The sequence below is a fragment of the Spea bombifrons genome, chromosome 2, assembly GCF_027358695.1.
Source record: "Spea bombifrons isolate aSpeBom1 chromosome 2, aSpeBom1.2.pri, whole genome shotgun sequence".
Taxonomy (NCBI): Eukaryota; Metazoa; Chordata; class Amphibia; order Anura; family Pelobatidae; genus Spea; species Spea bombifrons.
In genome coordinates, this window is record NC_071088.1 from 124,760,507 (window position 1) to 124,782,232 (window position 21,726).

The 21,726-nt window shown below is 39.0% G+C and overlaps 38 non-coding genes across 38 annotated transcripts; all 38 read right to left on the bottom strand.

The window, feature by feature from the left end:
- Positions 1-241: 241 nt before the first annotated feature.
- On the bottom strand, positions 242-315 carry TRNAT-UGU (transfer RNA threonine (anticodon UGU)). The gene has a single exon. It is a non-coding gene; the product is annotated as a tRNA-Thr (tRNA).
- Positions 316-1,006: 691 nt separating this feature from the next.
- On the bottom strand, positions 1,007-1,080 carry TRNAT-AGU (transfer RNA threonine (anticodon AGU)). The gene has a single exon. It is a non-coding gene; the product is annotated as a tRNA-Thr (tRNA).
- Positions 1,081-1,518: 438 nt separating this feature from the next.
- TRNAT-UGU (transfer RNA threonine (anticodon UGU)) lies at positions 1,519-1,592 on the bottom strand. Its single transcript has one exon. It is a non-coding gene; the product is annotated as a tRNA-Thr (tRNA).
- Positions 1,593-2,032: 440 nt separating this feature from the next.
- TRNAT-CGU (transfer RNA threonine (anticodon CGU)) lies at positions 2,033-2,106 on the bottom strand. Its single transcript has one exon. It is a non-coding gene; the product is annotated as a tRNA-Thr (tRNA).
- Positions 2,107-2,341: 235 nt separating this feature from the next.
- TRNAT-AGU (transfer RNA threonine (anticodon AGU)) lies at positions 2,342-2,415 on the bottom strand. Its single transcript has one exon. It is a non-coding gene; the product is annotated as a tRNA-Thr (tRNA).
- A 437-nt stretch (positions 2,416-2,852) lies between these two features.
- On the bottom strand, positions 2,853-2,926 carry TRNAT-AGU (transfer RNA threonine (anticodon AGU)). The gene has a single exon. It is a non-coding gene; the product is annotated as a tRNA-Thr (tRNA).
- A 438-nt stretch (positions 2,927-3,364) lies between these two features.
- TRNAT-AGU (transfer RNA threonine (anticodon AGU)) lies at positions 3,365-3,438 on the bottom strand. Its single transcript has one exon. It is a non-coding gene; the product is annotated as a tRNA-Thr (tRNA).
- A 438-nt stretch (positions 3,439-3,876) lies between these two features.
- TRNAT-UGU (transfer RNA threonine (anticodon UGU)) lies at positions 3,877-3,950 on the bottom strand. Its single transcript has one exon. It is a non-coding gene; the product is annotated as a tRNA-Thr (tRNA).
- A 438-nt stretch (positions 3,951-4,388) lies between these two features.
- Positions 4,389-4,462, bottom strand: TRNAT-AGU (transfer RNA threonine (anticodon AGU)). Its single transcript has one exon. It is a non-coding gene; the product is annotated as a tRNA-Thr (tRNA).
- A 438-nt stretch (positions 4,463-4,900) lies between these two features.
- On the bottom strand, positions 4,901-4,974 carry TRNAT-UGU (transfer RNA threonine (anticodon UGU)). The gene has a single exon. It is a non-coding gene; the product is annotated as a tRNA-Thr (tRNA).
- A 440-nt stretch (positions 4,975-5,414) lies between these two features.
- Positions 5,415-5,488, bottom strand: TRNAT-CGU (transfer RNA threonine (anticodon CGU)). Its single transcript has one exon. It is a non-coding gene; the product is annotated as a tRNA-Thr (tRNA).
- A 235-nt stretch (positions 5,489-5,723) lies between these two features.
- TRNAT-AGU (transfer RNA threonine (anticodon AGU)) lies at positions 5,724-5,797 on the bottom strand. Its single transcript has one exon. It is a non-coding gene; the product is annotated as a tRNA-Thr (tRNA).
- A 437-nt stretch (positions 5,798-6,234) lies between these two features.
- TRNAT-AGU (transfer RNA threonine (anticodon AGU)) lies at positions 6,235-6,308 on the bottom strand. Its single transcript has one exon. It is a non-coding gene; the product is annotated as a tRNA-Thr (tRNA).
- A 437-nt stretch (positions 6,309-6,745) lies between these two features.
- On the bottom strand, positions 6,746-6,819 carry TRNAT-UGU (transfer RNA threonine (anticodon UGU)). The gene has a single exon. It is a non-coding gene; the product is annotated as a tRNA-Thr (tRNA).
- A 440-nt stretch (positions 6,820-7,259) lies between these two features.
- Positions 7,260-7,333, bottom strand: TRNAT-AGU (transfer RNA threonine (anticodon AGU)). The gene has a single exon. It is a non-coding gene; the product is annotated as a tRNA-Thr (tRNA).
- Positions 7,334-7,771: 438 nt separating this feature from the next.
- TRNAT-UGU (transfer RNA threonine (anticodon UGU)) lies at positions 7,772-7,845 on the bottom strand. The gene has a single exon. It is a non-coding gene; the product is annotated as a tRNA-Thr (tRNA).
- A 440-nt stretch (positions 7,846-8,285) lies between these two features.
- TRNAT-AGU (transfer RNA threonine (anticodon AGU)) lies at positions 8,286-8,359 on the bottom strand. Its single transcript has one exon. It is a non-coding gene; the product is annotated as a tRNA-Thr (tRNA).
- A 2,201-nt stretch (positions 8,360-10,560) lies between these two features.
- On the bottom strand, positions 10,561-10,634 carry TRNAT-CGU (transfer RNA threonine (anticodon CGU)). Its single transcript has one exon. It is a non-coding gene; the product is annotated as a tRNA-Thr (tRNA).
- Positions 10,635-10,869: 235 nt separating this feature from the next.
- On the bottom strand, positions 10,870-10,943 carry TRNAT-AGU (transfer RNA threonine (anticodon AGU)). Its single transcript has one exon. It is a non-coding gene; the product is annotated as a tRNA-Thr (tRNA).
- A 437-nt stretch (positions 10,944-11,380) lies between these two features.
- TRNAT-AGU (transfer RNA threonine (anticodon AGU)) lies at positions 11,381-11,454 on the bottom strand. The gene has a single exon. It is a non-coding gene; the product is annotated as a tRNA-Thr (tRNA).
- A 437-nt stretch (positions 11,455-11,891) lies between these two features.
- On the bottom strand, positions 11,892-11,965 carry TRNAT-UGU (transfer RNA threonine (anticodon UGU)). Its single transcript has one exon. It is a non-coding gene; the product is annotated as a tRNA-Thr (tRNA).
- Positions 11,966-12,405: 440 nt separating this feature from the next.
- TRNAT-AGU (transfer RNA threonine (anticodon AGU)) lies at positions 12,406-12,479 on the bottom strand. Its single transcript has one exon. It is a non-coding gene; the product is annotated as a tRNA-Thr (tRNA).
- Positions 12,480-12,917: 438 nt separating this feature from the next.
- Positions 12,918-12,991, bottom strand: TRNAT-UGU (transfer RNA threonine (anticodon UGU)). Its single transcript has one exon. It is a non-coding gene; the product is annotated as a tRNA-Thr (tRNA).
- A 440-nt stretch (positions 12,992-13,431) lies between these two features.
- On the bottom strand, positions 13,432-13,505 carry TRNAT-CGU (transfer RNA threonine (anticodon CGU)). The gene has a single exon. It is a non-coding gene; the product is annotated as a tRNA-Thr (tRNA).
- A 746-nt stretch (positions 13,506-14,251) lies between these two features.
- Positions 14,252-14,325, bottom strand: TRNAT-AGU (transfer RNA threonine (anticodon AGU)). Its single transcript has one exon. It is a non-coding gene; the product is annotated as a tRNA-Thr (tRNA).
- Positions 14,326-14,763: 438 nt separating this feature from the next.
- On the bottom strand, positions 14,764-14,837 carry TRNAT-UGU (transfer RNA threonine (anticodon UGU)). Its single transcript has one exon. It is a non-coding gene; the product is annotated as a tRNA-Thr (tRNA).
- Positions 14,838-15,277: 440 nt separating this feature from the next.
- TRNAT-CGU (transfer RNA threonine (anticodon CGU)) lies at positions 15,278-15,351 on the bottom strand. Its single transcript has one exon. It is a non-coding gene; the product is annotated as a tRNA-Thr (tRNA).
- Positions 15,352-15,586: 235 nt separating this feature from the next.
- Positions 15,587-15,660, bottom strand: TRNAT-AGU (transfer RNA threonine (anticodon AGU)). The gene has a single exon. It is a non-coding gene; the product is annotated as a tRNA-Thr (tRNA).
- Positions 15,661-16,097: 437 nt separating this feature from the next.
- On the bottom strand, positions 16,098-16,171 carry TRNAT-AGU (transfer RNA threonine (anticodon AGU)). The gene has a single exon. It is a non-coding gene; the product is annotated as a tRNA-Thr (tRNA).
- A 438-nt stretch (positions 16,172-16,609) lies between these two features.
- TRNAT-UGU (transfer RNA threonine (anticodon UGU)) lies at positions 16,610-16,683 on the bottom strand. Its single transcript has one exon. It is a non-coding gene; the product is annotated as a tRNA-Thr (tRNA).
- Positions 16,684-17,123: 440 nt separating this feature from the next.
- Positions 17,124-17,197, bottom strand: TRNAT-AGU (transfer RNA threonine (anticodon AGU)). Its single transcript has one exon. It is a non-coding gene; the product is annotated as a tRNA-Thr (tRNA).
- Positions 17,198-17,633: 436 nt separating this feature from the next.
- Positions 17,634-17,707, bottom strand: TRNAT-AGU (transfer RNA threonine (anticodon AGU)). The gene has a single exon. It is a non-coding gene; the product is annotated as a tRNA-Thr (tRNA).
- A 436-nt stretch (positions 17,708-18,143) lies between these two features.
- Positions 18,144-18,217, bottom strand: TRNAT-UGU (transfer RNA threonine (anticodon UGU)). The gene has a single exon. It is a non-coding gene; the product is annotated as a tRNA-Thr (tRNA).
- Positions 18,218-19,167: 950 nt separating this feature from the next.
- On the bottom strand, positions 19,168-19,241 carry TRNAT-AGU (transfer RNA threonine (anticodon AGU)). Its single transcript has one exon. It is a non-coding gene; the product is annotated as a tRNA-Thr (tRNA).
- A 438-nt stretch (positions 19,242-19,679) lies between these two features.
- On the bottom strand, positions 19,680-19,753 carry TRNAT-UGU (transfer RNA threonine (anticodon UGU)). The gene has a single exon. It is a non-coding gene; the product is annotated as a tRNA-Thr (tRNA).
- A 746-nt stretch (positions 19,754-20,499) lies between these two features.
- TRNAT-AGU (transfer RNA threonine (anticodon AGU)) lies at positions 20,500-20,573 on the bottom strand. Its single transcript has one exon. It is a non-coding gene; the product is annotated as a tRNA-Thr (tRNA).
- Positions 20,574-21,011: 438 nt separating this feature from the next.
- TRNAT-UGU (transfer RNA threonine (anticodon UGU)) lies at positions 21,012-21,085 on the bottom strand. The gene has a single exon. It is a non-coding gene; the product is annotated as a tRNA-Thr (tRNA).
- Positions 21,086-21,525: 440 nt separating this feature from the next.
- TRNAT-CGU (transfer RNA threonine (anticodon CGU)) lies at positions 21,526-21,599 on the bottom strand. The gene has a single exon. It is a non-coding gene; the product is annotated as a tRNA-Thr (tRNA).
- Between the last annotated feature and the right edge of the window lie 127 nt (positions 21,600-21,726).

Sequence of the window (21,726 nt, forward strand, 5' to 3'; positions counted from 1 at the left end):
ACTGATTAGTGAGCTGGGCTCCATTGACCGTACCAGAAGGAGGAGCTTGAGAGTTCTCAAGAGGGTCTGGATAAACAAGATAATTAGTGTGTTTAACCAGCACGGGATTATAGACGATGAGAAAATATTGATTGAGATCTAGATGGTGATGATTCTTTAAGCCTTTAAGTTCTTTTCAAATAAGACTGGAGCCAGACTTCATAGTCTAGGCACAAATTGAAGAGTGGGTGCTCTAAACACTAGGCACTGCTGAGAGTCGAACTCAGGATCTCCTGTTTACAAGACAGGCACTTTAACCATCTAAACCACAATGCCTTAACACCTGCTTTTGCTCTAAAACCATGGAGTACCCTGCTCTACAACATTTGACCGACATGTTAGAGAGGAGCAAATCTTACTATAGCAGTAATGATTCAAACTAGCAATGGGGACAAAATTACTGACATCTAGATGGTCATGATTGTTTAAGCCTTTAACTTCTTTAAGAATTAGACTGTAACCGGACTTCATAGACTAGGCACAAATTAAACAGTGGATGCTCTAAAATCTAGGCACTGGTAAGAGTAGAACTCAGGATCTCCTGTTTACTAGACAAGCGCTTTAACCAACTAAGCCACAGCGCCTCGAAGGCTGTGATGTTTTGCAAAGCCATTGACTACCCTGCTCTTCAACATTTGACGATATGTTAGAGAGGAGCAAATCTTACTATAGCAGTAATGATTTGAACTAGCAATGGAAAATTTGGCTGTTTTGTTGTATTTTTAGCTGAAACTATTACATTTAAAAGAAACTCACATTCTTAGTGGGAACTCAGAACTCAGATGTTAGGCTCAGTATAAACAAGAGAGTTAGTGTGTTTAACCAGCACGGGATTATAGACGATGAGAAAATATCGATTGAGATCTAGATGGTCATGATTCTTGAAGCCTTTAACTTCTTTTAGAATTAGACTGGACGCGGTCTTCATAGACTAGGCACAAATTCAACAGTGGATGCGCTAAAACTTAGGCACTGCTGAGAGTCGAACCCAGGATCTCCTGTTTACTAGACAGGCGCTTTAACCATCTAAGCCACAGCGCCTTGACACCTGCTCTTTCTTCTAAAACCATGGAGTATCCTGCTCTTCAACATTTGACCGATATGTTAGAAAGGAGCAAATCTTACTATGGCAGTAATGATTTGAACTAGCAATGGAAAATTGGACTGTTTTGTATTATTTTTAGCTGAAACTATTACATTTAAAAGAAACTCACATTCGAAGTGGGTTGTCATGAATTAAGAATCACAGGATAAGATGATTCAGATATGCCACAAACACCTACCAAGAACTCAGTTGTTAGACTCAGTATAAAGAAGAGAATTAGTGGGTTTAACCAGCACGGGATTATAGACCATGAGTAAAAACCTACTGACATCTAGATGGTTTTGATTCTTTAAGCCTTTAACTTCTTTTAGAATTAGACTGGACCCAGACTTCATAGTCTAGGCACAAATTGAAGAGTGGGTGCTCTAAAAGTTAGGCACTGCTGAGAGTCGAACTCAGGATCTCCTGTTTACAAGACAGGCGCTTTAACCATCTAAGCCACAATGCCTTAGTGGCTGTTTTGGTTTTTCCAAAACCATGGTCTACACTGCTCTTCAACATTTGAGTAATTTGTTAGAGAAGAACAAATCTTACTATAGCAGTAATGATTTGAACTAGCAATGGAAAATTGGGCTGTTTTGCAGTCTTTTTAGCTGAAACTATTAAATTGAAAAGAAACTCATATGAGAAGTGGGATGTCATGAATTAAGAATCACAGGATAAGATAATTCACAAATGCCACAAACACCTACCAAAAACTCAGATGTTAGGCTCAGTATAAACAAGAGAATTAGTGTGTTTAACCAGCACGGGGTTATAGACAATGAGTAAAAACCAACTGGGATGTAGATGGTCATGATTGTTTAAACCTTTAACTTCTTTAAGAATTAGACTGAACCCGGAGTTCATAGACTAGGCACAAATTAAGCAGTGGATGTTCTAAAAGTCAGGCACTGCTGAGATTTGAACTCAGGATCTCCTGTTTACGAAACAGGCGCTTTAACCAACTAAGCCACAGCGCCTTGATGTTGGTGTGTTTTTCCAGAGCCATGGAGTACCCTGCTCTACAGCATTTGACCGACATGTTAGAGAGGAGCAAATCTTACTATAGCTGTAATGATTCAAACTAGCAATGGGAACAAAATTACTGACATCTAGATGGTCATGATTGTTTAAGCCTTTAAATTCTTTAAGAATTAGACTGTACCCGGACTTCATAGACTAGGCACAAATTAAACAGTGGATGCTCTAAAATGCAGGCACTGCTGAGGGTCGAACTCAGGGTCTCCTATTTACTAGACAGGTGCTTTAACCAACTAAGCCACAGCGCCTCAAAGGCTATGAGGGCTCGCAAAGCCATGGACTACCCTGCTCTTCAACATTTGACGATATGTTAGAGAGGAGCAAATCTTACTATAGCAGTAATGATTTGAACTAGCAATGGAAAATTGGGCTGTTTTGTTGTATTTTTAGCTGAAACTTTTACATTTAAAAGAAACTCACATTCTTAGTGGGATGTCATTAATTAAGAATCACAGGATAATATAATTCAGATATGCCACAAACACCTACCAAGAACTCAGATGTTAGGCTCAGTATAAACAAGAGAATTAGTGTGTTTAACCAGCACGGGATTATAGACGATGAGAAAAAATCTACTGAGATCTAGATGGTCACGATTATTGAAGCCTTTAACTTCTTTTAGAATTAGACTGGACGCGGTCTTCATAGACTAGGCACAAATTCAACAGTGGATGCGTTAAAACTTAGGCACTGCTGAGAGTCAAACTCAGGATCTCCTGTTTACTAGACAGGCGCTTTAACCATCTAAGCCACAGCGCCTTGACACCTGCAGTCTGTTCTAAAACCATGGAGTATCCTGCTCTTCAACATTTGACTGATATGTTAGAAAGGAGCAAATCTTACTATGGCAGTAATGATTTGAACTAGCAATGGAAAATTGGGCTGTTTTGTATTATTTTTAGCTGAAACTATTACATTTAAAAGAAACTCACATTCGACGTGGGTTGTCATGAATTAAGAATCACAGGATAAGATGATTCAGATATGCCACAAACACCTACCAAGAACTCAGATGTTAGGCTCAGTATAAACAAGAGAATTAGTGTGTTTAACCAGCACGGGATTATAGACGATGAGAAAAAATCTACTGAGATCTAGATGGTCACGATTATTGAAGCCTTTAACTTCTTTTAGAATTAGACTGGACGCGGTCTTCATAGACTAGGCACAAATTCAACAGTGGATGCGTTAAAACTTAGGCACTGCTGAGAGTCAAACTCAGGATCTCCTGTTTACTAGACAGGCGCTTTAACCATCTAAGCCACAGTGCCTTGACACCTGCAGTCTGTTCTAAAACCATGGAGTATCCTGCTCTTCAACATTTGACTGATATGTTAGAAAGGAGCAAATCTTACTATGGCAGTAATGATTTGAACTAGCAATGGAAAATTGGGCTGTTTTGTATTATTTTTAGCTGAAACTATTACATTTAAAAGAAACTCACATTCGACGTGGGTTGTCATGAATTAAGAATCACAGGATAAGATGATTCAGATATGCCACAAACACCTACCAGGAACTCAGTTGTTAGGCTCAGTATAAACAAGAGAATTAGTGTGTTTAACCAGCACGGGATTATAGACCATGAGTAAAAACCTACTGACATCTAGATGGTCTTGATTCTTTAAGCCTTTTACTTCTTTTAGAATTAGACTGGACCCAGACTTCATAGTCTAGGCACAAATTGAAGAGTGGGTGCTCTAAAAGCTAGGCATTGCTGAGAGTTGAACTCAGGATCTCCTGTTTACAAGACAGGCGCTTTAACCATCTAAGCCACAATGCCTTGGTGGCTGTTTTGGTTTTCAAAACCATGGTCTACACTGCTCTTCAACATTTGAGTAATTTGTTAGAGAAGAACAAATCTTACTATAGCAGTAATGATTTGAACTAGCTATGGAAAATTGGGCTGTTTTGCAGTCTTTTTAGCTGAAACTATTAAATTGAAAAGAAACTCACATGAGAAGTGGGATGTCATGAATTAAGAATCACAGGATAAGATAATTCACAAATGCCACAAACACCTACCAAAAACTTAGATGTTAGGCTCAGTATAAACAAGAGAGTTAGTGTGTTTAACCAGCAGGGGATTATAGACGATGAGAAAATATCGATTGAGATCTAGATGGTCATGATTCTTGAAGCCTTTAACTTCTTTTAGAATTAGACTGGACGCGGTCTTCATAGACTAGGCACAAATTCAACAGTGGATGCGCTAAAACTTAGGCACTGCTGAGAGTCGAACTCAGGATCTCCTGTTTACTAGACAGGCGCTTTAACCATCTAAGCCACAGCGCCTTGACACCTGCTTTTTCTTCTAAAACCATGGAGTATCCTGCTCTTCAACATTTGACCGATATGTTAGAAAGGAGCAAATCTTACTATGGCAGTAATGATTTGAACTAGCAATGGAAAATTGGACTGTTTTGTATTATTTTTAGCTGAAACTATTACATTTAAAAGAAACTCACATTCGAAGTGGGTTGTCATGAATTAAGAATCACAGGATAAGATGATTCAGATATGCCACAAACACCTACCAAGAACTCAGTTGTTAGACTCAGTATAAAGAAGAGAATTAGTGGGTTTAACCAGCACGGGATTATAGACCATGAGTAAAAACCTACTGACATCTAGATGGTCTTGATTCTTTAAGCCTTTAACTTCTTTTAGAATTAGACTGGACCCAGACTTCATAGTCTAGGCACAAATTGAAGAGTGGGTGCTCTAAAGGTTAGGCACTGCTGAGAGTCGAACTCAGGATCTCCTGTTTACAAGACAGGCGCTTTAACCATCTAAGCCACAATGCCTTAGGGGCTGTTTTGGTTTTTCCAAAACCATGGTCTACACTGCTCTTCAACATTTGAGTAATTTGTTAGAGAAGAACACATCTTACTATAGCAGTAATGATTTGAACTAGCAATGGAAAATTGGGCTGTTTTGCAGTCTTTTTAGCTGAAACTATTAAATTGAAAAGAAACTCACATGAGAAGTGGGATGTCATGAATTAAGAATCACAGGATAAGATAATTCACAAATGCCACAAACACCTACCAAAAACTCAGATGTTAGGCTCAGTATAAACAAGAGAATTAGTGTGTTTAACCAGCACGGGGTTATAGACAATGAGTAAAAACCAACTGGGATGTAGATGGTCATGATTGTTTAAACCTTTAACTTCTTTAAGAATTAGACTGAACCCGGAGTTCATAGACTAGGCACAAATTAAACAGTGGATGTTCTAAAAGTCAGGCACTGCTGAGATTCGAACTCAGGATCTCCTGTTTACGAAACAGGCGCTTTAACCAACTAAGCCACAGCGCCTTGATGTTGGTGTGTTTTTCCAGAGCCATGGAGTACCCTGCTCTACAGCATTTGACCGACATGTTAGAGAGGAGCAAATCTTACTATAGCTGTAATGATTCAAACTAGCAATGGGAACAAAATTACTGACATCTAGATGGTCATGATTGTTTAAGCCTTTAAATTCTTTAAGAATTAGACTGTACCCGGACTTCATAGACTAGGCACAAATTAAACAGTGGATGCTCTAAAATGTAGGCACTGCTGAGGGTCGAACTCAGGGTCTCCTATTTACTAGACAGGTGCTTTAACCAACTAAGCCACAGCGCCTCAAAGGCTACGAGGGTTTGCAAAGCCATGGACTACCCTGCTCTTCAACATTTGACGATATGTTAGAGAGGAGCAAATCTTACTATAGCAGTAATGATTTGAACTAGCAATGGAAAATTGGGCTGTTTTGTTGTATTTTTAGCTGAAACTTTTACATTTAAAAGAAACTCACATTCTTAGTGGGATGTCATCAATTAAGAATCACAGGATAATATAATTCAGATATGCCACAAACACCTACCAAGAACTCAGATGTTAGGCTCAGTATAAACAAGAGAATTAGTGTGTTTAACCAGCACGGGATTATAGACGATGAGAAAATATCGATTGAGATCTAGATGGTCATGATTCTTGAAGCCTTTAACTTCTTTTAGAATTAGACTGGACGCGGTCTTCATAGACTAGGCACAAATTCAACAGTGGATGCGCTAAAACTTAGGCACTGCTGAGAGTCGAACTCAGGATCTCCTGTTTACTAGACAGGCGCTTTAACCATCTAAGCCACAGCGCCTTGACACCTGCTTTTTCTTCTAAAACCATGGAGTATCCTGCTCTTCAACATTTGACCGATATGTTAGAAAGGAGCAAATCTTACTATGGCAGTAATGATTTGAACTAGCAATGGAAAATTGGACTGTTTTGTATTATTTTTAGCTGAAACTATTACATTTAAAGAAACTCACATTCGAAGTGGGTTGTCATGAATTAAGAATCACAGGATAAGATGATTCAGATATGCCACAAACACCTACCAAGAACTCAGTTGTTAGGCTCAGTATAAACAAGAGAATTAATGGGTTTAACCAGCACGGGATTATAGACCATGAGTAAAAACCTACTGACATCTAGATGGTCTTGATTCTTTAAGCCTTTAACTTCTTTTAGAATTAGACTGGACCCAGACTTCACAGTCTAGGCACAAATTGAAGAGTGGGTGCTCTAAAAGCTAGGCACTGCTGAGAGTCGAACTCAGGATCTCCTGTTTACAAGACAGGCGCTTTAACCATCTAAGCCACAATGCCTTAGTGTCTGTTTTGGTTTTTTCAAAACCATGGTCTACACTGCTCTTCAACATTTGAGTAATTTGTTAAAGAAGAACAAATCTTACTATAGCAGTAATGATTTGAACTAGCAATGGAAAATTGGGCTGTTTTGTTGTATTTTTAGCTGAAACTTTTACATTTAAAAGAAACTCACATTCTTAGTGGGATGTCATCAATTAAGAATCACAGGATAATATAATTCAGATATGCCACAAACACCTACCAAGAACTCAGATGTTAGGCTCAGTATAAACAAGAGAATTAGTGTGTTTAACCAGCACGGGATTATAGACGATGAGAAAATATCGATTGAGATCTAGATGGTCATGATTCTTGAAGCCTTTAACTTCTTTTAGAATTAGACTGGACGCGGTCTTCATAGACTAGGCACAAATTCAACAGTGGATGCGCTAAAACTTAGGCACTGCTGAGAGTCGAACTCAGGATCTCCTGTTTACTAGACAGGCGCTTTAACCATCTAAGCCACAGCGCCTTGACACCTGCTTTTTATTCTAAAACCATGGAGTATCCTGCTCTTCAACATTTGACCGATATGTTAGAAAGGAGCAAATCTTACTATGGCAGTAATGATTTGAACTAGCAATGGAAAATTGGACTGTTTTGTATTATTTTTAGCTGAAACTATTACATTTAAAAGAAACTCACATTCGAAGTGGGTTGTCATGAATTAAGAATCACAGGATAAGATGATTCAGATATGCCACAAACACCTACCAAGAACTCAGTTGTTAGGCTCAGTATAAACAAGAGAATTAATGGGTTTAACCAGCACGGGATTATAGACCATGAGTAAAAACCTACTGACATCTAGATGGTCTTGATTCTTTAAGCCTTTAACTTCTTTTAGAATTAGACTGGACCCAGACTTCACAGTCTAGGCACAAATTGAAGAGTGGGTGCTCTAAAAGCTAGGCACTGCTGAGAGTCGAACTCAGGATCTCCTGTTTACAAGACAGGCGCTTTAACCATCTAAGCCACAATGCCTTAGTGGCTGTTTTGGTTTTTTCAAAACCATGGTCTACACTGCTCTTCAACATTTGAGTAATTTGTTAAAGAAGAACAAATCTTACTATAGCAGTAATGATTTGAACTAGCAATGGAAAATTGGGCTGTTTTGCAGTCTTTTTAGCTGAAACTATTAAATTTAAAAGAAACTCACATGAGAAGTGGGATGTCATGAATTTAGAATCACAGGATAAGATAATTCACAAATGCCACAAACACCTACCAAAAACTCAGATGTTAGGCTCAGTATAAACAAGAGAATTATTGTGTTTAACCAGCACGGGATTATAGACGATGAGAAAATATCGATTGAGATCTAGATGGTCATGATTCTTGAAGCCTTTAACTTCTTTTAGAATTAGACTGGACGCGGTCTTCATAGACTAGGCACAAATTCAACAGTGGATGCGCTGAAACCTAGGCACTGCTGAGAGTCGAACTCAGGATCTCCTGTTTACTAGACAGGCGCTTTAACCATCTAAGCCACAGCGCCTTGACACCTGCTTTTTCTTCTAAAACCATGGAGTATCCTGCTCTTCAACATTTGACCGATATGTTAGAAAGGAGCAAATCTTACTATGGCAGTAATGATTTGAACTAGCAATGGAAAATTGGACTGTTTTGTATTATTTTTAGCTGAAACTATTACATTTAAAAGAAACTCACATTCGAAGTGGGTTGTCATGAATTAAGAATCACAGGATAAGATGATTCAGATATGCCACAAACACCTACCAAGAACTCAGTTGTTAGACTCAGTATAAAGAAGAGAATTAGTGGGTTTAACCAGCACGGGATTATAGACCATGAGTAAAAACCTACTGACATCTAGATGGTCTTGATTCTTTAAGCCTTTAACTTCTTTTAGAATTAGACTGGACCCAGACTTCATAGTCTAGGCACAAATTGAAGAGTGGGTGCTCTAAAAGTTAGGCACTGATGAGAGGCGAACTCAGGATCTCCTGTTTACAAGACAGGCGCTTTAACCATCTAAGCCACAATGCCTTAGTGGCTGTTTTGGTTTTTCCAAAACCATGGTCTACACTGCTCTTCAACATTTGAGTAATTTGTTAGAGAAGAACAAATCTTACTATAGCAGTAATGATTTGAACTAGCAATGGAAAATTGGGCTGTTTTGCAGTCTTTTTAGCTGAAACTATTACCGTATTTGCTCGATTATAAGACGACCCTGATTATAAGACGACCCCCCAAAATCTGAATATTAACTTAGGAAAAAAAGAATAAGCCTGAATATAAGACGACCCTAAAGGAAAAAAGTTTTACCAGTAAATGTTAATTCATGTAAACTATTTTTTTTAATAAAAGCTATGATTGAGAAAAATATTTTTTTTTTTGTTTTTATTTCTTGTATTTTCCAACCTGTCCCCCAGTTACGCACATCTGCCCCCAGGCTTGCCACACCAATATGGCACTGTGGCCCATGATATGCCTTTTAACCCTCTATATGCCACTGTGCCCCATGGTATGCCTTTTGACCCCCTATGTGCCACTCTGCCTCCAGAAATGCCTTATACCCCTATATCCCATTCTGGCATTTAGGGGGTTAAAATGCATATTATGGGGCAGAGTGGCATATAGGGAGGTATAAGGCATTCCAGGAGGCAGAGTGGCATTAAGGGAGTTAAAAGGCATTATATAGAGCACTCTGCCTCCAGAAATGCCTTATACCCCTATATGCCACTCTGGCATTTAGGGGGTTAAAAGGCATATTATGTGGCAGAGTGGCATATAGGGAGGTATAAGGCATTTCAGGAGGCAGAGTGCACTATTAAATGCCCCCTTAACGCCACTCTGCCTCCTGAAATGCCTTATACCTCCCTATATGCCACTCTGCCCCATAATATGCCTTTTAACCCCCTAAGTGCCAGAGTGGCATATAGGGGTGTAAGGCATTCCAGAAATGCCCTACACACACACACACACACACACACACACACTTACTTACTTACTTACCTACCGGTGCTTCCAATTTCCTGCTGTATTGCCGGGGCAGCGGGTTGACGTCTCATTCCGCGGCAGCCGGAAGGAGGTGGAGTTGGCAGCGGGGGTTTGTATGCGTCCGTCGCAAATACCTTCCCCGGCTGTCAGAGATCAGGAACTCTTGAACTCTGATCTCTGACAGTCGGGGAAGGTATTTGCGACGGACGCATACAAACCCCCGCTGCCAACTTCACCTCCGGAAGCACCGGTAAGTGTGTGTGTGGGGGGGGGGGGCGACGACAGGAGGATCCAGGTCCCCTGCAGCGGTGCGGGGGATCTGGATCTTAGTCTCCTAATCAGACCTCTATTTGAGGTCTGATTAGAAGATGACCCCGATTATAAGACGAGGGGTATTTTTCAGAGCATTTGCTCTGAAAAAAACCTCGTCTTATAATCGAGCAAATACGGTAAATTGAAAAGAAACTCACATGAGAAGTGGGATGTCATGAATTAAGAATCACAGGATAAGATAATTCACAAATGCCACAAACACCTACCAAAAACTCAGATGTTAGGCTCAGTATAAACAAGAGAATTAGTGTGTTTAACCAGCACGGGGTTATAGACAATGAGTAAAAACCAACTGGGATGTAGATGGTCATGATTGTTTAAACCTTTAACTTCTTTAAGAATTAGACTGAACCCGGAGTTCATAGACTAGGCACAAATTAAACAGTGGATGTTCTAAAAGTCAGGCACTGCTGAGATTTGAACTCAGGATCTCCTGTTTACGAAACAGGCGCTTTAACCAACTAAGCCACAGCGCCTTGATGTTGGTGTGTTTTTCCAGAGCCATGGAGTACCCTGCTCTACAGCATTTGACCGACATGTTAGAGAGGAGCAAATCTTACTATAGCTGTAATGATTCAAACTAGCAATGGGAACAAAATTACTGACATCTAGATGGTCATGATTGTTTAAGCCTTTAAATTCTTTAAGAATTAGACTGTACCCGGACTTCATAGACTAGGCACAAATTAAACAGTGGATGCTCTAAAATGTAGGCACTGCTGAGGGTCGAACTCAGGGTCTCCTATTTACTAGACAGGTGCTTTAACCAACTAAGCCACAGCGCCTCAAAGGCTATGAGGGTTTGCAAAGCCATGGACTACCCTGCTCTTCAACATTTGACGATATGTTAGAGAGGAGCAAATCTTACTATAGCAGTAATGATTTGAACTAGCAATGGAAAATTGGGCTGTTTTGTTGTATTTTTAGCTGAAACTTTTACATTTAAAAGAAACTCACATTCTTAGTGGGATGTCATCAATTAAGAATCACAGGATAATATAATTCAGATATGCCACAAACACCTACCAAGAACTCAGATGTTAGGCTCAGTATAAACAAGAGAATTAGTGTGTTTAACCAGCACGGGATTATAGACGATGAGAAAATATCGATTGAGATCTAGATGGTCATGATTCTTGAAGCCTTTAACTTCTTTTAGAATTAGACTGGACGCGGTCTTCATAGACTAGGCACAAATTCAACAGTGGATGCGCTAAAACTTAGGCACTGCTGAGAGTCGAACTCAGGATCTCCTGTTTACTAGACAGGCGCTTTAACCATCTAAGCCACAGCGCCTTGACACCTGCTTTTTCTTCTAAAACCATGGAGTATCCTGCTCTTCAACATTTGACCGATATGTTAGAAAGGAGCAAATCTTACTATGGCAGTAATGATTTGAACTAGCAATGGAAAATTGGACTGTTTTGTATTATTTTTAGCTGAAACTATTACATTTAAAGAAACTCACATTCGAAGTGGGTTGTCATGAATTAAGAATCACAGGATAAGATGATTCAGATATGCCACAAACACCTACCAAGAACTCAGTTGTTAGGCTCAGTATAAACAAGAGAATTAATGGGTTTAACCAGCACGGGATTATAGACCATGAGTAAAAACCTACTGACATCTAGATGGTCTTGATTCTTTAAGCCTTTAACTTCTTTTAGAATTAGACTGGACCCAGACTTCACAGTCTAGGCACAAATTGAAGAGTGGGTGCTCTAAAAGCTAGGCACTGCTGAGAGTCGAACTCAGGATCTCCTGTTTACAAGACAGGCGCTTTAACCATCTAAGCCACAATGCCTTAGTGTCTGTTTTGGTTTTTTCAAAACCATGGTCTACACTGCTCTTCAACATTTGAGTAATTTGTTAAAGAAGAACAAATCTTACTATAGCAGTAATGATTTGAACTAGCAATGGAAAATTGGGCTGTTTTGTTGTATTTTTAGCTGAAACTTTTACATTTAAAAGAAACTCACATTCTTAGTGGGATGTCATCAATTAAGAATCACAGGATAATATAATTCAGATATGCCACAAACACCTACCAAGAACTCAGATGTTAGGCTCAGTATAAACAAGAGAATTAGTGTGTTTAACCAGCACGGGATTATAGACGATGAGAAAATATCGATTGAGATCTAGATGGTCATGATTCTTGAAGCCTTTAACTTCTTTTAGAATTAGACTGGACGCGGTCTTCATAGACTAGGCACAAATTCAACAGTGGATGCGCTAAAACTTAGGCACTGCTGAGAGTCGAACTCAGGATCTCCTGTTTACTAGACAGGCGCTTTAACCATCTAAGCCACAGCGCCTTGACACCTGCTTTTTATTCTAAAACCATGGAGTATCCTGCTCTTCAACATTTGACCGATATGTTAGAAAGGAGCAAATCTTACTATGGCAGTAATGATTTGAACTAGCAATGGAAAATTGGACTGTTTTGTATTATTTTTAGCTGAAACTATTACATTTAAAAGAAACTCACATTCGAAGTGGGTTGTCATGAATTAAGAATCACAGGATAAGATGATTCAGATATGCCACAAACACCTACCAAGAACTCAGTTGTTAGGCTCAGTATAAACAAGAGAATTAATGGGTTTAACCAGCACGGGATTATAGACCATGAGTAAAAACCTACTGACATCTAGATGGTCTTGATTCTTTAAGCCTTTAACTTCTTTTAGAATTAGACTGGACCCAGACTTCACAGTCTAGGCACAAATTGAAGAGTGGGTGCTCTAAAAGCTAGGCACTGCTGAGAGTCGAACTCAGGATCTCCTGTTTACAAGACAGGCGCTTTAACCATCTAAGCCACAATGCCTTAGTGGCTGTTTTGGTTTTTTCAAAACCATGGTCTACACTGCTCTTCAACATTTGAGTAATTTGTTAAAGAAGAACAAATCTTACTATAGCAGTAATGATTTGAACTAGCAATGGAAAATTGGGCTGTTTTGCAGTCTTTTTAGCTGAAACTATTAAATTTAAAAGAAACTCACATGAGAAGTGGGATGTCATGAATTTAGAATCACAGGATAAGATAATTCACAAATGCCACAAACACCTACCAAAAACTCAGATGTTAGGCTCAGTATAAACAAGAGAATTAGTGTGTTTAACCAGCACGGGGTTATAGACAATGAGTAAAAACCAACTGGGATGTAGATGGTCATGATTGTTTAAACCTTTAACTTCTTTAAGAATTAGACTGAAGCCGGAGTTAATAGACTAGGCACAAATTAAACAGTGGATGTTCTAAAAGTCAGGCACTGCTGAGATTTGAACTCAGGATCTCCTGTTTACGAAACAGGCGCTTTAACCAACTAAGCCACAGCGCCTTGATGTTTGTGTGTTTTTCCAGAGCCATGGAGTACCCTGCTCTACAGCATTTGACCGACATGTTAGAGAGGAGCAAATCTTACTATAGCTGTAATGATTCAAACTAGCAATGGGAACAAAATTACTGACATCTAGATGGTCATGATTGTTTAAGCCTTTAAATTCATTAAGAATTAGACTGTACCCGGACTTCATAGACTAGGCACAAATTAAACAGTGGATGCTCTAAAATGCAGGCACTGCGGAGGGTCGAACTCAGGGTTTCCTATTTACTATACAGGTGCTTTAACCAACTAAGCCACAGCGCCTCAAAGGCTGTGAGGGTTTGCAAAGCCATGGACTACCCTGCTCTTCAACATTTGACGATATGTTAGAGAGGAGCAAATCTTACTATAGCAGTAATGATTTGAACTAGCAATGGAAAATTGGGCTGTTTTGTTGTATTTTTAGCTGAAACTTTTACATTTAAAAGAAACTCACATTCTTAGTGGGATGTCATCAATTAAGAATCACAGGATAATATAATTCAGATATGCCACAAACACCTACCAAGAACTCAGATGTTAGGCTCAGTATAAACAAGAGAATTAGTGTGTTTAACCAGCACGGGATTATAGACGATGAGAAAAAATCTACTGAGATCTAGATGGTCACGATTCTTGAAGCCTTTAACTTCTTTTAGAATTAGACTGGACGCGGTCTTCATAGACTAGGCACAAATTCAACAGTGGATGCGTTAAAACTTAGGCACTGCTGAGAGTCGAACTCAGGATCTCCTGTTTACTAGACAAGCGCTTTAACCATCTAAGCCACAGCGCCTTGACACCTGCAGTTTGTTCTAAAACCACAGTGTATCCTGCTCTTCAACATTTGACCGATATGTTAGAAAGGAGCAAATCTTACTATGGCAGTAACGATTTGAACTAGCAATGGAAAATTGGACTGTTTTGTATTATTTTTAGCTGAAACTATTACATTTAAAAGAAACTCACATTCGACGTGGGTTGTCATGAATTAAGAATCACAGGATAAGATGATTCAGATATGCCACAAACACCTACCAAGAACTCAGTTGTTAGACTCAGTATAAAGAAGAGAATTAGTGGGTTTAACCAGCACGGGATTATAGACCATGAGTAAAAACCTACTGACATCTAGATGGTCTTGATTCTTTAAGCCTTTAACTTCTTTTAGAATTAGACTGGACCCAGACTTCATAGTCTAGGCACAAATTGAAGAGTGGGTGCTCTAAAAGTTAGGCACTGCTGAGAGTCGAACTCAGGATCTCCTGTTTACAAGACAGGCGCTTTAACCATCTAAGCCACAATGCCTTAGTGGCTGTTTTGGTTTTTCCAAAACCATGGTCTACACTGCTCTTCAACATTTGAGTAATTTGTTAGAGAAGAACAAATCTTACTATAGCAGTAATGATTTGAACTAGCAATGGAAAATTGGGCTGTTTTGCAGTCTTTTTAGCTGAAACTATTAAATTGAAAAGAAACTCACATGAGAAGTGGGATGTCATGAATTAAGAATCACAGGATAAGATAATTCACAAATGCCACAAACACCTACCAAAAACTCAGATGTTAGGCTCAGTATAAACAAGAGGATTAGTGTGTTTAACCAGCACGGGGTTATAGACAATGAGTAAAAACCAACTGGGATGTAGATGGTCATGATTGTTTAAACCTTTAACTTCTTTAAGAATTAGACTGAACCCGGAGTTCATAGACTAGGCACAAATTAAACAGTGGATGTTCTAAAAGTCAGGCACTGCTGAGATTTGAACTCAGGATCTCCTGTTTACGAAACAGGCGCTTTAACCAACTAAGCCACAGCGCCTTGATGTTGGTGTGTTTTTCCAGAGCCATGGAGTACCCTGCTCTACAGCATTTGACCGACATGTTAGAGAGGAGCAAATCTTACTATAGCTGTAATGATTCAAACTAGCAATGGGAACAAAATTACTGACATCTAGATGGTCATGATTGTTTAAGCCTTTAAATTCTTTAAGAATTAGACTGTACCCGGACTTCATAGACTAGGCACAAATTAAACAGTGGATGCTCTAAAATGCAGGCACTGCTGAGGGTCGAACTCAGGGTCTCCTATTTACTAGACAGGTGCTTTAACCAACTAAGCCACAGCGCCTCGAAGGCTTTGAGGGTTTGCAAAGCCATGGACTACCCTGCTCTTCAACATTTGACGATATGTTAGAGAGGAGCAAATCTTACTATAGCAGTAATGATTTGAACTAGCAATGGAAAATTGGGCTGTTTTGTTGTATTTTTAGCTGAAACTTTTACATTTAAAAGAAACTCACATTCTTAGTGGGATGTCATCAATTAAGAATCACAGGATAATATAATTCAGATATGCCACAAACACCTACCAAGAACTCAGATGTTAGGCTCAGTATAAACAAGAGAATTAGTGTGTTTAACCAGCACGGGATTATAGACGATGAGAAAATATCGATTGAGATCTAGATGGTCATGATTCTTGAAGCCTTTAACTTCTTTTAGAATTAGACTGGACGCGGTCTTCATAGACTAGGCACAAATTCAACAGTGGATGCGCTAAAACTTAGGCACTGCTGAGAGTCGAACTCAGGATCTCCTGTTTACTAGACAGGCGCTTTAACCATCTAAGCCACAGAGCCTCGACACCTGCTTTTTCTTCTAAAACCATGGAGTATCCTGCTCTTCAACATTTGACCGATATGTTAGATAGGAGCAAATCTTACTATGGCAGTAATGATTTGAACTAGCAATGGAAAATTGGACTGTTTTGTATTATTTTTAGCTGAAACTATTACATTTAAAAGAAACTCACATTCGAAGTGGGTTGTCATGAATTAAGAATCACAGGATAAGATGATTCAGATATGCCACAAACACCTACCAAGAACTCAGTTGTTAGACTCAGTATAAAGAAGAGAATTAGTGGGTTTAACCAGCACGGGATTATAGACCATGAGTAAAAACCTACTGACATCTAGATGGTCTTGATTCTTTAAGCCTTTAACTTCTTTTAGAATTAGACTGGACCCAGACTTCATAGTCTAGGCACAAATTGAAGGGTGGGTGCTCTAAAAGTTAGGCACTGCTGAGAGTCAAACTCAGGATCTCCTGTTTACAAGACAGGCGCTTTAACCATCTAAGCCACAATGCCTTAGTGGCTGTTTTGGTTTTTCCAAAACCATGGTCTACACTGCTCTTCAACATTTGAGTAATTTGTTAGAGAAGAACAAATCTTACTTTAGCAGTAATGATTTGAACTAGCAATAGAAAATTGGGCTGTTTTGCAGTCTTTTTAGCTGAAACTATTAAATTGAAAAGAAACTCACATGAGAAGTGGGATGTCATGAATTAAGAATCACAGGATAAGATAATTCACAAATGCCACAAACACCTACCAAGAACTCAGATGTTAGGCTCAGTATAAACAAGAGAATTAGTGTGTTTAACCAGCACGGGATTATAGACGATGAGAAAAAATCTACTGAGATCTAGATGGTCACGATTTTTGAAGCCTTTAACTTCTTTTAGAATTAGACTGGACGCGGTCTTCATAGACTAGGCACAAATTCAACAGTGGATGCGTTAAAACTTAGGCACTGCTGAGAGTCGAACTCAGGATCTCCTGTTTACTAGACAGGCGCTTTAACCATCTAAGCCACAGCGCCTTGACACCTGCAGTCTGTTCTAAAACCATGGAGTATCCTGCTCTTCAACATTTGACTGATGTTAGAAAGGAGCAAATCTTACTATGGCAGTAATGATTTGAACTAGCAATGGAAAATTGGGCTGTTTTGTATTATTTTTAGCTGAAACTATTACATTTAAAAGAAACTCACATTCGAAGTGGGTTGTCATGAATTAAGAATCACAGGATAAGATGAGTCAGATATGCCACAAACACCTACCAGGAACTCAGTTGTTAGGCTCAGTATAAACAAGAGAATTAGTGTGTTTAACCAGCACGGGATTATAGACGATGAGAAAAAATCTACTGAGATCTAGATGGTCACGATTCTTGAAGCCTTTAACTTCTTTTAGAATTAGACTGGACGCGGTCTTCATAGACTAGGCACAAATTCAACAGTGGATGCGTTAAAACTCAGGCACTGCTGAGAGTCGAACTCAGGATCTCCTGTTTACTAGACAGGCGCTTTAACCATCTAAGCCACAGCGCCTTGACACCTGCAGATCGTTCTAAAACCACAGAGTATCCTGCTCTTCAACATTTGACCGATATGTTAGAAAGGAGCAAATCTTACTATGGCAGTAACGATTTGAACTAGCAATGGAAAATTGGGCTGTTTTGTATTATTTTTAGCTGAAACTATTACATTTAAAAGAAACACATTCGAAGTGGGTTGTCATGAATTAAGAATCACAGGATAAGATGATTCAGATATGCCACAAACACCTACCAGGAACTCAGTTGTTAGGCTCAGTATAAACAAGAGAATTAGTGTGTTTAACCAGCACGGGATTATAGACCATGAGTAAAAACCTACTGACATCTAGATGGTCTTGATTCTTTAAGCCTTTAACTTCTTTTAGAATTAGACTGGACCCAGACTTCATAGTCTAGGCACAAATTGAAGAGTGGGTGCTCTAAAAGCTAGGCATTGCTGAGAGTTGAACTCAGGATCTCCTGTTTACAAGACAGGTGCTTTAACCATCTAAGCCACAATGCCTTGGTGGCTGTTTTGGTTTTCAAAACCATGGTCTACACTGCTCTTCAACATTTGAGTAATTTGTTAGAGAAGAACAAATCTTACTATAGCAGTAATGATTTGAACTAGCAATGGAAAATTGGGCTGTTTTGCAGTCTTTTTAGCTGAAACTATTAAATTGAAAAGAAACTCACATGAGAAGTGGGATGTCATGAATTAAGAATCACAGGATAAGATAATTCACAAATGCCACAAACACCTACCAAAAACTCAGATGTTAGGCTCAGTATAAACAAGAGAATTAGTGTGTTTAACCAGCACGGGATTATAGACGATGAGAAAATATCGATTGAGATCTAGATGGTCATGATCCTTGAAGCCTTTAACTTCTTTTAGAATTAGACTGGACGCGGTCTTCATAGGCTAGGCACAAATTCAACAGTGGATGCGCTAAAACTTAGGCACTGCTGAGAGCCGAACTCAGGATCTCCTGTTAACTAGAAAGGCGCTTTAACCATCTAAGCCACAGCGCCGTGACACCTGCTTTTTCTTCTAAAACCATGGAGTATCCTGCTCTTCAACATTTGACCGATATGTTAGAAAGGAGCAAATCTTACTATGGCAGTAACGATTTGAACTAGCAATTGAAAATTGGCCTGTTTTGTATTCTTTTTAGCTGAAACTATTACATTTAAAAGAAACTCACATTCTTAGTGGGATGTCATGAATTAAGAATCACAGGATAATATAATTCAGATATGCCACAAACACCTACCAAGAACTCAGATGTTAGGCTCAGTATAAACAAGAGAATTAGTGTGTTTAACCAGCACGGGATTATAGACGATGAGAAAATATCGATTGAGATCTAGATGGTCATGATTCTTGAAGCCTTTAACTTCTTTTAGAATTAGACTGGACGCGGTCTTCATAGACTAGGCACAAATTCAACAGTGGATGCGCTAAAACTTAGGCACTGCTGAGAGTCGAACTCAGGATCTCCTGTTTACTAGACAGGCGCTTTAACCATCTAAGCCACAGCGCCTTGACACCTGCTTTTTCTTCTAAAACCATGGAGTATCCTGCTCTTCAACATTTGACCGATATGTTAGAAAGGAGCAAATCTTACTATGGCAGTAATGATTTGAACTAGCAATGGAAAATTGGGCTGTTTTGCAGTCTTTTTAGCTGAAAGTATTAAATTGAAAAGAAACTCACATGAGAAGTGGGATGTCATGAATTAAGAATCACAGGATAAGATAATTCACTAATGCCACAAACACCTACCAAAAACTCAGATGTTAGGCTCAGTATAAACAAGAGAATTAGTGTGTTTAACCAGCACGGGGTTATAGACAATGAGTAAAAACCAACTGGGATGTAGATGGTCATGATTGTTTAAACCTTTAACTTCTTTAAGAATTAGACTGAACCCGGAGTTCATAGACTAGGCACAAATTAAACAGTGGATGTTCTAAAAGTCAGGCACTGCTGAGATTTGAACTCAGGATCTCATGTTTACAAAACAGGCGCTTTAACCAACTAAGCCACAGCGCCTTGATGTTTGTGTGTTTTTCCAGAGCCATGGAGTACCCTGCTCTACAGCATTTGACCGACATGTTAGAGAGGAGCAAATCTTACTATAGCTGTAATGATTCAAACTAGCAATGGGAACAAAATTACTGACATCTAGATGGTCATGATTGTTTAAGCCTTTAAATTCTTTAAGAATTAGACTGTACCCGGACTTCATAGACTAGGCACAAATTAAACAGTGGATGCTCTAAAATGCAGGCACAGCTGAAGGTCGAACTCAGGGTTTCCTATTTACTATACAGGTGCTTTAACCAACTAAGCCACAGCGCCTCAAAGGCTGCGAGGGTTTGCAAAGCCATGGACTACCCTGCTCTTCAACATTTGACGATATGTTAGAGAGGAGCAAATCTTACTATAGCAGTAATGATTTGAACTAGCAATGGAAAATTGGGCTGTTTTGTTGTATTTTTAGCTGAAACTTTTACATTTAAAAGAAACTCACATTCTTAGTGGGATGTGATCAATTAAGAATCACAGGATAATATAATTCAGATATGCCACAAACACCTACCAAGAACTCAGATGTTAGGCTCAGTATAAACAAGAGAATTAGTGTGTTTAACCAGCACGGGATTATAGACGATGAGAAAAAATCTACTGAGATCTAGATGGTCACGATTCTTGAAGCCTTTAACTTCTTTTAGAATTAGACTGGACGCGGTCTTCATAGACTAGGCACAAATTCAACAGTGGATGCGTTAAAACTTAGGCACTGCTGAGAGTCGAACTCAGGATCTCCTGTTTACTAGACAGGCGCTTTAACCATCTAAGCCACAGCGCCTTGACACCTGCAGTTTGTTCTAAAACCACAGTGTATCCTGCTCTTCAACATTTGACCGATATGTTAGAAAGGAGCAAATCTTACTATGGCAGTAACGATTTGAACTAGCAATGGAAAATTGGACTGTTTTGTATTATTTTTAGCTGAAACTATTACATTTAAAAGAAACTCACATTCGACGTGGGTTGTCATGAATTAAGAATCACAGGATAAGATGATTCAGATATGCCACAAACACCTACCAAGAACTCAGTTGTTAGACTCAGTATAAAGAAGAGAATTAGTGGGTTTAACCAGCACGGGATTATAGACCATGAGTAAAAACCTACTGACATCTAGATGGTCTTGATTCTTTAAGCCTTTAACTTCTTTTAGAATTAGACTGGACCCAGACTTCATAGTCTAGGCACAAATTGAAGAGTGGGTGCTCTAAAAGTTAGGCACTGCTGAGAGTCGAACTCAGGATCTCCTGTTTACAAGACAGGCGCTTTAACCATCTAAGCCACAATGCCTTAGTGGCTGTTTTGGTTTTTCCAAAACCATGGTCTACACTGCTCTTCAACATTTGAGTAATTTGTTAGAGAAGAACAAATCTTACTATAGCAGTAATGATTTGAACTAGCAATGGAAAATTGGGCTGTTTTGCAGTCTTTTTAGCTGAAACTATTAAATTGAAAAGAAACTCACATGAGAAGTGGGATGTCATGAATTAAGAATCACAGGATAAGATAATTCACAAATGCCACAAACACCTACCAAAAACTCAGATGTTAGGCTCAGTATAAACAAGAGAATTAGTGTGTTTAACCAGCACGGGGTTATAGACAATGAGTAAAAACCAACTGGGATGTAGATGGTCATGATTGTTTAAACCTTTAACTTCTTTAAGAATTAGACTGAACCCGGAGTTCATAGACTAGGCACAAATTAAACAGTGGATGTTCTAAAAGTCAGGCACTGCTGAGATTTGAACTCAGGATCTCCTGTTTACGAAACAGGCGCTTTAACCAACTAAGCCACAGCGCCTTGATGTTGGTGTGTTTTTCCAGAGCCATGGAGTACCCTGCTCTACAGCATTTGACCGACATGTTAGAGAGGAGCAAATCTTACTATAGCTGTAATGATTCAAACTAGCAATGGGAACAAAATTACT